This window comes from Lutra lutra, chromosome 3, assembly GCF_902655055.1.
Source record: "Lutra lutra chromosome 3, mLutLut1.2, whole genome shotgun sequence".
Classification (NCBI taxonomy): Eukaryota; Metazoa; Chordata; class Mammalia; order Carnivora; family Mustelidae; genus Lutra; species Lutra lutra.
Genome location: NC_062280.1, coordinates 16,224,753 through 16,239,348, shown reverse-complemented (window position 1 = coordinate 16,239,348; position 14,596 = coordinate 16,224,753).

Below are 14,596 nucleotides of genomic sequence, written 5' to 3'. Positions count from 1 at the left end.
GAATTATGCCCTAGCCAGAGCAGGAGGTGGCTACAAAGTCACAGGGCAAGGATACAAGGAGTAGTGGAGACTTGGAGTCATTAAGACAATGCACTAAAACTATTGTTTGAAGAAATGAGCATTCTCAAACTTTGGTGGTGAGAGTTTGACTTCTTTGGACATCAATTCGGTGGCACATAAGGAAAATATTGTATGTGTGTGTAGCTTTTTACTCAGCTATTACATTTCTAAGTATTTATCCTAGGTGAATCATCATGAATGTATACAAAGATTTATCGGTAAGGGGAGTGCTTACTGCAGCATTGCTGATAAAGGTAAACAATTAGAAATAAATGTTCAAATATGGAGACATGGTAAATAACTTCTAGCCGAACCAAAAGTTGGAATAATAGGAAACCATTATAAATGAGGGTAAAGAAGAATAATGGTGACAAAAAATATGCATGATATATTGCATAATGTAAAAGGTCATAAAATAGTTTCAAAATTATAACATATTCATGTTTTATTAAACATGTATATATATAGATAAGAGAATGCATATGAAATTAAACATTAACAGCAGTTATCTAAAAAATAAAATTCATATTGAATTTTTGTTATTTTTAAAAATTAATTTATTTATTTGAGAGGGAAAGGGCACATGCATGAGCAGGCAGAGGGTCAGAGGATGAGGGGGAAAGAGAAAGAATCCTGAGGCAGATTGCTCACTGAACATAGAGCCCAACTTGGGGCTCAATCACAGGACTGGGAGATCATGACCTAAGCCAGTTGCCCAACCTACTGAGCCTCCCAGGCTCCCCTTTGTGTTCTTATTTGTAATTTTTTGGGATAACTTAAATTTTCCAAAATGATCCCATAGGACCTTTGTAATAGAAATTGTTTCATACAAAATATAATAATTTATCTTTTTAAAAAAATGTGGGAAAGAATGAGGGTAACAGTAATCATCATGTATACCATGGGTTGCTGAATCTTGCTTTCAATTTTTTTTCCTCTCTCCTCCCAGAGGCATTGTAAGATAATGTGTACTTCACCCATTGATTGAAAATGCGTTTTATTGCAAATGAGCAACTTGTTGGACAGGAATCGTTTATGGCTATGTAGTGATGCATCAATTGTATCACTCTAAGTTATTTATTGTAAATTAGAATTATGGTTATTCTCGGTCGCTGACTACATGTTTTTTATATATACTATTACCTTGCCTCTTGCTGTGTTTAAACTTTGAAACACCTTAGAAAAGGCAGATTACAGTAATATCATCACTTTCTATAATACTAAAGTACTAAAACCTAGTATAATTGCCAGCGTTTGACATATTGGAAGAAAACTAGATCCAGAACATTCACCTACATTCTTTTTTCCCTTTGGTCTTGTTCTCCTTTTCCCACATATTTCATGCCATTGTACTTGGTTTATACTGTGAAGAGGAAGTTTCCTTCCCTTTCTATAGCTATCTTTGGTCAAGAGAAATGTGTTCATAAAGCATTAATGCTACTCTCAAATGAAGACCACTCATGAATGTTTATGGATATAATAAGGAACTAAATTAGAAAAATTAAGAAAATTAAAAATTAAGAAAAAAGACAATGCAACTGGCCTTAGATACATAGGCTGCCTATCTTAGAACAAAATAATAATAATAATAATAGTAATAATAATAGCAAATAAATCTGAGCATTGCAAGTGTCACATGCTTGGCAAAAAAAAAAAAAAAAAAGGTGTAGATCCAAAGAAAAGCAGGCAGTAGGTGTGTTTCAGAGTCGACCACCTGGGAACACATTGCACTGAAATCCACATACTCACTTCCTTCAATGACTTTAACACTGAAAATTATAAAAATTTGCTTGTAGTTTACGGGATCATCGCAAGCTATTTAATAGAAAACATCTTTAGGGGAATGGATTAAATAAACCGTGATATAACCACACAAAAGAATGCTATATAATGATGAAAATGAATGAACTCACTCCACAGGTATCAACACAAATGAGTCTTACAAAAATAATGTTGAACAAGAGAGTGAGTTGCAAAAGTATACGTAGAGCACACCTAAGTGATTCCCTTTGAATAAAGCTTAAAAACATGCAAAATAATAGTAAATATTGCTTAGAGATACATGTATAGTAAATAGATATAATGTATCTATACACTTGCTCTTCACTATCTATATATTAGCTGGGCATTAGGGATAATGAATGCCCAATTCAGCAGACGGCTTATTACTGAGGGTAAAGGTAGAGTGCATTTGGGGAATAGTTTACAGAGGACTCCAAATGTATTGACAATATGTATAATTCTTTTATGGGGTGATGAGTGAGATAGATTTATTACATTATTTTTACAGTTTTCTATAAGTCTCAAATACATTGTATTAAAAAAAAAAAAGAAAATTCTAGAAGGCCCTGGAAGATGCCCCCTAGATTCAAGTGTGATCTATAAGAAAGTATTTTCATCAATAGTAGATAAAAAGGGGACAAATAGATAGCAAAAAAAAATTTATAGCAGCATTAAGGTAAAATGCATTCACGGAAGACCTTGAACACAGAATATGACCTCAGTGTGACTCTATAGACCAAGGCGGTTTGTCTCTCTAGGAACCCATTTATGCCGAACCAGAGATTTGTACTGAAGGCCCTTAGTTTTGAGAAACTGCTTACTGAATTTGGGGAAAGTTTCCATGCCTGAAAAATGTAGTGTTGCTAATCTTCTGCCACATTTGTGCTAGGTCCATTAGACCATTGCAGGTCTTGTCTGTTTTTATTACTTGTTATATTTCTAGTAAAGTTAAAGCTTTTAACATTGCCTGGGTGCCTGTGAAGTTGATGAATTCCTGCGCTACTGATGGTGTCTCATGCTGATCCTCTAATGGGTGCATTGAAATATAATCTGCTGGGTTATTTTCTTTCCCTGGCCCATGCACAGTTTTATAATCATAGCCATGCAGATATTGTAAACCCCATCACTCAGAGCACATTGCTGCTGTGAACTGTGAACTGCCAAATATTGTCATGAGTGCCTGATGATCTCTTACCACAATAAACAATGAGCCATAAATGAGTAAGAGACAGTGCATGAAAACCGAGAGGGCCAGCAGACCTCGAAAGTAGACTTAGACTCTCTTAAAATTGGTCTTGCGTGGAAGAAAGTCAGAGCACTTTTACCTGGGTTGGAATCCAGGTTCTGTTTTCATAGATTCAAGGAAGCCTTCATAAATCTGGTGGCAGAGCCTTTTTTTAAAGAAGAAACTGTTGGGTAATGGCCTGTAAGTTTGGATATTGCAAAGCATGCAAGAGTTATTGCCTTCATTTCCATTTGTCAAGTGGTCGAGAATATACAAAATGACTTCACACAGCTTGCCCTTATATTAGCTTCCCAGTCAATGTGGCAGGACACGAGCCATATTTCTGAATGGGCCCCAAATTCTGATTTCCTGAGGAGCTGGGATGTCGTTGGTCTCAACTTCTCCATCTGTAAAATGGAGATTGTAAGAGTTTCTGTGTCCTGGAGTATTGTAAGCCTTAGTTCATGTTCAAAGTGGAACTTTGGAAATGCAAATTGCTCTATGGAAGTGAGGAAAACAAGTGATAGGATATATAAATTTAGATTTTTCATTTTGATTTTATAAAGCTCAATTATCAGTTTATTTTATTCAATACAGTTGCTTACATTTTTTCATATTAAAAAAAAAGAAAGAACACTAAACTTATGCTACCAAATGTCTCATATAATTTAGGGATTATAGCAGCTCTTATGTATCTTAATGAGTGCTAAAGATAATAAAATACTTGCCATGTCTAAAATCATCACTTTATTTTATGCTAGTTTTTGATGTGTTTAAAGAACATAAATGACTTTTCAATATTCTACTTTCTTTTTTTTTTTTTAAAAGATTTTTATTTACTTATTTGACAGACAGAGATCACAAATAGGCAGAGAGGCAGGCAGAGAGAGAAGGAAGCAGGCTCCCCGCCAAGCAGAGAGCCCGATGTGGGGCTCGATTCCAGGTCCCTGAGATCATGACCTGAGCCGAAGGTAGAGGCTTCAACCCGCTGAGCCACCCAGGTGCCCCTCAATATTCTACTTTCAAAGATAATTCTTTTTCAGCAAAAATGTAAAGGACATTTAGGACTTAAACATAAATTACTTGGTACATGCAAAAATCACTCAGTATGGAAATTCAGGGTATAACTTTTTATCTGGCTCTCGTGCCTTTTGTCTCATTTAATTTCCTAGTTTTGATTACCTGGTTTCTGCCATATTTCTTTATGCCCAGGACCCCAGCCATAAAAAGATAGGGTTCCACATTCTTACACCAGGGACCTTCTATGGCACATGGCAAAGAAGCCTTTCATTCAAACCAGTGTCCTTTCAGGATTTTTATGAATTCATCAAAGAAATAACAGCAGGTTAGTGAACACATGCTATATGTCAGATGCTGTCCCAGGTATTTTGCATGTTTCATCTCATTTAACTGTCATTACAGTCTGAAGAGAGGTATATACTAGAACTATTTCCATTGCACAGATGAGAAAAGAGGCTCAGAGAGGGGAAACCATATTCCCAAGGTCACAGAGCTACTAAGTAGCAGAGTCAGTATTCAAATCCAAGCCTGTCCAGTGATCTTTTGACACCTTTCCTCCTTTTTTCTGTTGGCAGATAAATCAGCTATGGTGGTGTGAAATATGTCTATAATTCTTTGATGCCTCTCCCTTCGAGAGGTGGAGACAATTCTCGTTGTAGGATTTGGTAGAACGAGTGTGTGGCTTCTAAGACACATCAAATCACTGCAGCTTCCTCCTTGCTTGGTTCACTCACTGCGGGTGAAGCCAGCCACCAAGCAGGAGGACTCTGAGTTAGCCCTATGGAGATGTCCACATGGCCCAAAGACTTCTGCCAACAACGCGCACCAACTACTTGTCCCCTGAGTAAGCCAGCTAGAGGCAGATCCGCCAGCCCCGTGAGGTCTTGGGATGACTGTCATGCTGGCTGATATCTTGAAGAAACCCCTTGAAAGATCTTGAGCCCGAACCACCTACCTAAGCTGCTCTCAAATTCCAGACCCACTGAAACTGTCAGACACTGTACATGCTAATTGTTTGAAGCTGCTAAAATTTTTGGGTATTTTGTTATGGAGCAAGACACCAGCTAATAAAACAGACAGCAGAGTTGGTATGTGAAGTGATCACAACAGTTTGGAATTCTAGGCCACAATCAATAAGAAAAGTTTAAAACAGTTACTGTTTTAGATACTTCAAATCAATTGCACAAGTTCAATTGCTCATATGGGTGCAGTTAATTTAAAATAACCGCAATTGATTGCAACTGCAAATTGAGCTAACAATGTGATTCTTTAAAAAAAAAAAAGAAAGAAAGAAAGAAAGAAAGAAATAAAGAAAGAAAGAAAGAAAGAAAGAAAAGAAAAATCAATGTTTGAGTAGTCCTGGGCTGCATTTATGGAAGTAGTCGCTCTCTCCCTGCTGTTTTCTGGATATGTCAGACCACAGCTGGGAACAGAAAGAAGCATCATTTAAGAACCTAGGGCTCTTTGGCCCAGGGCAAGAAAGACCAGTGAAAAGAGTCTTGCTGTCTCCAGTTCTGTGAAGAGTCAGAGTACAGGAGTGCCAGAGAATTTCTTCTGTTGTGTTGCATGGGGCAGAACTAGGATCTTTGAGGGGCATGTCTGGAGATGGTGCTAATGCTCAGCAAAGCTCTAGAAGAGTCTAATACTCTGATGAGAGGTGAGACCAAAAAACTCAAAACTTCTCTACAACTATCATTCAAGGCATCAGAACCCAGTTTTGGTATTGGTGTTAGGCAGTCAGAATTACCCCAGTTGCTGGGACTATTCATGTAATTTATTCATACCTTAAATTTGAGACCAGAAGGACTTCATGATTTTTATAAAATGCATATAATGTGAGTGAGAGTCTAACCTCTTACCCTGGCCTGTGGAGGACGGTCACTCTTCTGGGAGATGTCTGCTACTCGGAGAAAATTGGCAAAGAAATGAGCTGCCCTATTTCCGAATAACATCTTAACGGCTGGTCTCCAGAGCAAATATACACTGTGCTTGTTGAAAGTTTTAAGAAGTTTTATTTTCCATTTTATTTTTATTTTTAAGGTTCTTTTTATAAAATTATGCAAAAATTCCAAATGTGTTCATGTCATACATGCCATTTTCCGTGTAATTTTTTTCTTCATATTTTTGAGCTCCTTCTTTTTCCTACTCTATCCACAATAGATCTCCTCACCCCAGAATGTTACTTATGTTACCAATCCAATAAATATATCCTGCCATATGTCTCTCCATGCTCAGATAACTAAACACATGTGTACTAAACATATCCATATAGACGGGAAAGGGGGGGTGGGGGGGTGGTGCTAGTTTATGAATGTGGAATCACATTATAAATAATTTCCTACATTTTGCCCATAATAGCTGCCATTTCCACTTGTAATGTGGAAGAATAATCTTTTGCCCAAGGTGTTACGCTACTTTGTTATTCCTTTGTCAAACCAATGCATCGTTTCTCACTGTTGCTCGGTTCTCATTCCAATCCCTTGTTTGTGATTTTGAGTTTCTTTTCTTATGCTTTATTTGCCATTTGGACTTCACTGTTCTAGCAATGGCCTATTTATATCTATGGCCCATTTGCTATTGGGTCTTAGGTCTTTTTCTCATCAATATAAGTAGACTCCATGCATTAGAGATGTTGTCCCATTTGTGAGAGTTAGTGAATTAGCAGGACTTACACAAACCGCTATAAGAATGAAGAATACATTGTGGAATTCCCCTTTTTCCTCATTATTCCCCATGAATCCTTCTTTTTTTTTTTTTTTTTTTTAATAAAGATTTTTATTTATTTATTTGACAGATCACAAGTAGGCAGAGAGGCAGGCAGAGAGAGAGGAAGGGAAGCAGGCTCCCTGCTGATCAGAGAGCCCCATGCGGGGCTTGATCCCAGGACCCCAGGATCATGACCTGAGCCAAAGGCAGAGGCTTAACCCACTGAGCCACCCATGAGCCCTGCTTTTTTTTTTTTTTTTTAATTGGCTAAGTATACCACAAAATATTTGACCAGTCTGCTTTTGGTGAGCACTTAGATTGAGTCCAGTTTTTAAGCTGTTAAAAATATGAAGGTGGGACACCTGGCTAGCTTCGTTGGTAGAGTGTGTGACTCTTTTTTTTTTTTTTTTTTTTTTAAATTTTTTTTTTTTTAATTTTTTTATTTTTTTCAGCATAACAGTATTCATTATTTTTGCACCACACCCAGTGCTCCATGCAATCCGTGCCCTCTACAATACCCACCACCTGGTGTCCCCAACCTCCCACCCCCCACCCCTTCAAAATTCTCAGATCGTTTTTCAGAGTCCATAGTCTCTCATGGTTCACCTCCCCTTCCAATTTCCCTCAACTCCCTTCTCCTCTCCATCTCCCCTTGTCCTCCATGCTATTTGTTATGCTCCACAAATGAGTGAAACCATATGATAATTGACTCTCTCTGCTTGACTTATTTCACTCAGCATAATCTCTTCCAGTCCCGTCCATGTTGCTACAAAACTTGGGGATTCATCCTTTCTTTCTTTCTTTTTTTTTTTTTTTTTACAGCGTTATAAACATATATTTTTATCCCCAGGGGTATGAATCCTTCTTTGATTTCAATCTTGACTTATGGACCAAATGAATGTTGCCATGGTCATCTTTGTGTTAAATTAATGGTAGAGCTTAAATAAAAATTATAGTATTTTCCTTCCATAGCCCAATAGATCATCTTGTGTGCAACCTAGGGGTTTGTGCACCCTTGTTTGGTTTCAAGAGGAATAAGTATTCCACAATTAGCATCGCTCTCATCCAAATTTTTGCAAAGATAACACCCCTTGCCATATTGAACTCCTTGATGAAGGGCCATGTGGACCTCCATCTGGGTCATGTAAGATGAGTAACACTATTCTAAAATAATTTCGATCACTATTTTTTGAAATGTTTTCTTTTAATTCACACCTTTCTTTCTGATTGGAGTGAAGGGAATTAGGAAATGAGCTGGGAGAGAGACTGCATCACATTCAATACAGCAGGATAAGAACAAGTCAAAAAATTATGTAGATGAGTCACAAAGCAAGATTAGGCAAGAGTAAGGTTCAACCTATACATCTGATGGAAATGTGCCACAAATTTGGTCCTAAACTTTCTTGCAGACAAATGAAAATGGAAATGCAATTGGGTATAAACTTCATAGTGATCACAAGTTAAATATTAATCAGTTGCTCAGGAAATAGCTCAAGTATTGCTATAATTTGACCAGAGATTAATTTTTTTCCATAGAGCTTTTCATGTCACAAGGGGCTTGTGTTTGTGCCTTATTTTTTCTTACCTAGGAAGAGGGGCTTGAACTGGATATTTTCCTTGGTTCCTTTCAGCTTTCTGTTCTCTGACATTTTGCTTTATTATTATGATAATGTTTTATTTGTTTTATAACTTCCCAAATATCATGTGATAAGACATGGACTGTGGACATACGCTTCTGATCTTATTTTTTAGTTATGTAGAATTTGGCAGAGCTAAGTATAAGGTACAAAATAAGAAGAACTCTCCTTAAAGATTAGTGTAGGTTTTTATAAAGACTCTTTCTGCTCTCTATTCAGGGTCTGGAGCCCATAAAGGACTTTTCATATCAAAATACTACATCTTCAATCATCATCATCTTTGGGTATAATCACCTTTCATGTTATAAATAAACCATTTTGTTCATTGTTGATAGAGCAATTTGCTGAGCTGATGGATTTAGACAGAATAGTTCCAAAGGTGGTTGTGTGTGTGTGTGTGAGTGTGTGTGTGTGTGTGGTTTTTTTATATTGAGGATTTTAATTTTAGAGCAGCTCTAGGTTTACAGAAAATTGAACAGAGAAGATAGACAGAGCTCCCATATACACCCTCCATCCCTCAACCACAGTTTCCTCTCTTTAATCATATTGAATTAGTGTAGTACATTTATCCCAACTGGTAAGACATGATTGATTATTGTTAATTAATGCCCGTAGCTTACATTAGGGTTTACCTTTGTGCCATACAGTTCAATGGGTTTTGCCAAATGCATAATGTCATGTATCTACCATTATAGTATTATACGGAATAGTTTCACTGCCCTGGCTTTAGGTGACATAGCCCCAATAGCATTTTTATCACATTTTGATAACTTGTGTGAGGCTTTCTCACTCATGTTCAAAAACAAATATAATGAATGAGGGCTCCCAAATATGGCCAAATATTTTAATTTAGCATATGGCCAGTATTTCTTTCCTAGTTTAGGATATATATTTTGTGACACTTCTGTGTCATTCTCCATAGACATTTCTAAAACTTGGACATTCATCTGGGCTGCTCAATGCCATTGTCAATTTATGATTCCAAAAGAGCACATGGTGGTGGCTTAGCACAACATTCTGATGTCACAACAAGATGTCAGATTAAATACTAAAGATGTAGCACCTAAACAGTCCTTTCCTAGGGAGCGTTGTACTACTTCTAAATATTTGGTGAATTCAATGGAATGAGTCAGTAGTCCTTCAAGTTTTAAGTATTGTAAATTTATACTCAGTAGGAAGAATTTCTGTCCCAGAAACCTGGAAGCATGCAATTCTTACATTATTTTTCCATCTGTCTGTTACTTTTTTGCTAATTTAAGGAAAGGATTGAATAGCCAGATACCCAGACACCCACATATGCCTTTTATTTCATGTTGTCATGCTGTTTCCTAAACTTCTGGATGTGTTGGATATCTGTGACCAGCAGTTAGACAAGGTATCACCTTTAGCCTGTGAACATATATCCTCTATGAACACATCCACTTGAGTAGAGAGAGGGAGAGACTTATATTTATTTACATATGATTGTTCATTCACTGGATAAATATTTCTTGAGTCCCTCCCATGTATTAGGTATTGGGCTAGCTATTAGAACAAAAAAGTCTAACGATGACACAGGTAATAAGCAATTATAGGACAAGATGAATGTACACGGATGTTGGATTTTAGAACTCAAGGGTAGTTGAACCCTCTCATTTCATACCTAAATAAGTTGAGGCTATGAAAGGTCATTATCAAATGAATAACATAGTCCAGAAGGAATAGAACTGCCTCTTCATTAAGCATTCCCCCCATCCTCTTTTTGTTTTTGTTTGAATAGCATTACTTTGTTCTGATAGATCTGTGACACCTTTAATAATTTAATTTTGCCAACCATAGTCCTTGTGTTGATTAGGGGAGAAGAAAGATGCCACAAGATTCTAGTGAAGTTCGATTTAAATTGCCTTGGATGAAACTGGAGCTTAAATTGTTAGCTGAAAGATATACATAAGGAGGTACGAAAACCCAAGAGTATTATTGTTGCTTTTTCCAAGTTTGTTGCAGATTAGAATTTCATCCCTAGAGTTAAAAGCATCGGGGACATGTTGAATTACTTTTCTGATTGTATCTTTAAAATTTTTCAACAGCCAAGTTTATTTTAGACATTAATCTTTGAGGCTGTCTCAAGAAAATACAAAAATAAAATGTTTTTCAAATAACAAGATTTTGTAACGAGTTCTGAGGGTCACCTTTGTTCAAATCTGGCTGGGAAAAGACAGATGAACCATTGAGCAATTGAACTGTATCTGGTAAAATTGACCAGATAATGTATGTATCTCCTTCTTCCTATCTCTTGATCTGAGTAATTCACACCAATGCAAATTCTGACCTACCTCCATTATTCAGTTTAAGAAGAGAAAGTATAAAAGATGTATTAGGGCATGGTGCTGGATCAGTCACTGTCCTGATTTTATCTCTGCCTTTCCATTCTTTTAAATTAGATTCTTCATTTTTCTTAAGATTTCGTGTTTCTTCATTTTTATCGTGCAGGCGTCAATAATTTCTCAACATTTGCAGCTAAGGCAGGCTGTAGAATAGATCAACTATATTTTTAATGGTACACATGAAATTGCACTCTAATATCCCAAAGGCGGAAGACTGATTCTATTAAATTACAAATAAATGTAGAACATTCAGGGAGGCTGGAATTACAACACATGTTACGTTGTCTAACATATGGAACAGAATGTTTTCTCAATAGCTAAAAATTGCTTTTATTGTCTGAATATCATAAAGGAGCTTTAAGCTGTGTTTAAGGTAAGCCACTAGAGTAGAACACACATTTGGAAGGACATAGCATATCATGTGCTAACCATGTTCTAGGAAGATTATTGTTGTGGGTGTCCTGCTTCTGAGGCTTTGCCTTGGTCCATGGCTCACCTGAACCAGTGCTGTAATGAGTTACAAAGATCTCAAAGTAACTCCTCTCTGCCCTTTACTGTTTATAGTGGTGCTTTCATATAATTATATCATTTTGATTCTGTTTATGACCACACAAGGAATATGACTCTCAGCACCTTACGTATTATACATATGGTCCTTTATCCCCAGGGGGCTAAGTAGGAAGAAAACAAACACTATTAAATGCCTGCTCTAAGACTCATGGCTGAGAGCTCCTCTTCAGAGTCTTTTTATGTCTTTTTGTTACCAGAAGATGTAAATGTTCTGAGCACAAAGCATTTCCCATTTTAATCAATAATAAGCAGCCAAACTGGGAAGTCATGAGAAAAGTAGCAGGAAGAAAATAAAACCAACCTCTAGATACGCTGAGAGAGGAAAAGCAGAGCAACGCTTATTGTGGAGAATATTTCATTTTCCTAACAGAGGCCTAGAACTATTACTGCCTAAGCCCTTCTTTTCTCCTGGCCCTGTCTGTAGAGCACAACTATCTATCTGCATACTTGAGCCGATAGCGAAATCATAATGACAGACGCAGATATCGTCACTATGGATGTCTTGCCCATCTGCTCACCCAGGGGCCATGAACTGACAGTTCCCTCCTAGGATGCTTCCCACCTCTCCTGGCCTAAGGGGGTCTGCTGGTCCTGGCAGCTGCTGGAGCCAGGGCATGGGCAGACAGGGAATGCTGGAAAGTTAGTGCCCCTAGGAGTGACCATCAATCAAGGAAGGATGGGCAGCTGTGGTTGTGTTTGGTTCCGATTTCTGGGAAGCAGATGCTAAGGGGGTATTAAAAAGGCACGTAGGGGAATTGCTCTCTAGGGGAAAATAGGGAGGGGGGCCAGGGAAGGCTGAGGAAACCGTGAGTCCAGGATACAAGTCTGACCCTGTCAGAGGTGAAGATGAGAAAGCTGGGCGGATGCATCCTACTGGGTAGTGCAGTCTAGGGAGGGTTCAGCAAAGCCCATAGGAAGTCCCTAAGAAAGGAGTCTCCTGTCTCTCAGGAACATGGCTGCTTAGTACCCTGGCCACACCCAGTCACTGGTGGGAGCAGACTGTGGAAGGTGTGGCCTCAGCACAAAGGAGGCCAGGGATTTCAAAGCTTGGCCACGGGCCTTTAGCCAATTAGCTGGTATGCCGGGTGCATTCTCCTGGCTGCGGTGTGGTGGATACAAATCCAGCTGCTGTGAGGGGATGGTTCTGAGGTGTGTTCCTCAGCAGGTGCCCAGCAGGCCTGAGCCCGAGCTGCCCTTGCAGTAAGTTGACTTGATTGGCTTCCCTCCCTTCCTTGGCCCCCGGCTCCATGCTCTTACCATGCTTCCTGGGTCGTCTCCCAAATAAACTCCTTGCACTCAGATCTTTGTCTCAGGGTTGGCTTCTGGAGAAACTCAAGCTGAGACCATGCTTTTCACTCATTCTTTTTCTTTCTTTTAACCACTTTTTTGAAGTATGATTGACACGTAAGAAGATATATGTGTTTAATGTATACAACCTCTAAGTTTGGTGATATGTATACATCGTCATTATTATTATGGCTGTAGACATACCCGTTATCTCTCAAAGTTTTCTCCCCCTCTTAATGTTATTATTTTCCTTTTTGTATTAAGAACACTTAACATAAGATGTACCATCTTAGCAAATATTAAATATACAATAAGGTATTTTTGTTAGACGGGCATTATACTGTGTAGTAGATCTCCAGAACTGACCTTGCACAACTGACACCCTTGATCAGACCTGTCCATTCCTCCCTCCCCGCAGCCTCTGGTAACCTCCATTCTACTCCCTGCTTCTATGAGTTTGACTATTTTAGCTTCCACATATAAGTGAGATCAGTCAGAGTTTGTCCTTCTGGGATTGGCTTATTTCCAGCAGGTCCATCCATCTCCCTGGAATTGGCAGGATTTCCTTCTTTTTAAAGGCCGTATAATATTCCATTGTGTATACCTACCACATTTTCTTTACCCATTCGTCTGTAGATGGGCATTTATTTCTTATTTATTTGAGAGAGAGGGGAGGGCAGAGGGAGAGAGAAAATCTCAAGCAGACTCTACACCCATGGAGGAGCCTGACATGAGGCTCAACCTCACAACCCCAAGATTGTGACCAAAGCATAAATCAAGAGTGAGATGCTCAACTAACAGAGTCCCCAGGTACCCCTGCCCTTTTGTTTTGTAGATGGGCATTTAGATTGTATCTCCGTTGTTTTGATTCATGCTCCAATGAACGTGGAGTCCAGGTATCTCTTCTAGATTCTGGTCAATTCCTTGAGATTAATACTCAGAATTGGGATGGCTAGACCATATGACAGCTATTTATTTCCAAGATCTTATTTATTTATTTGGAAAACAACGAGAGAGAGAGCGAGCATGAGCGGGGGGAATCCGGGGACAGAGGAGAGGGAGAAGCAGACTCCCCATGGAGCTGGGAGCCCAATGTTGGGCTCAATCCCAGGACTCTGGGATCATGACCTGAGCTGAAGGCAAACTCTTAACTGAGCCACCCAGGCACCCCATCAGTTCCTTTTAAAAAATATTTTTAAGGGGCGCCTGGCTGGCTCATTGGGTTAAGCAACTGCCTTTGGCTCAGGTCATGATCTGGGAGTCCTGAGATCAAGTCCCACGATGGGCTCCCAGCTCCATGGGGAGTCTGCTTCTCCCTCTGACCTTCTCCCCTCTCATGCTCTCTCTCACTCTCTTTCTCAGATAAAAAATAAGGAAAATCTTTAAGAGAATATTTTTAAAACTGTTAAAACCGCACTGTTTTCAGTAATAGCTGTACCAATTTACATTCCCACCAACAGTGTACCAGGATTCCCTTTTCTCCCCATCACTGCCAACACTTGTTATCTTTTACTTTTTACTAATAGCCATTATGGCAGGTGTAAAGTGATATCTCATTGCGTTTTGATTTGCATTTCCCTGTTGATTAGTGATGTTGGTACATTCTTATATACCTATTGGTCATTTATATGTTGAAGAATTATCTATTCAGGTCTTTTGCCCATTCTTTAGTTGGGTTACTTGTTTTTTTGCTGTTGAGTTAGATGAGTTCCTTCTATATGTTGAGTATTAACCCCTTCTCAGATGTACGGTTTGCAGATTTTTTTTTTTAACCATCCTTACCATTCTTTCCAGTGACCCTTAGTTACTGAGACTGTCTACCATGAAGCAGGTCCTTTCACTGTGGCTGGTTTGGGTAGCTATTTCTATGCTCAAAACATTGACTCATCAAAACAGTTTATTACTACCTATTGTGAGCCCCAAAGACATCACTAACTTTTATTCCT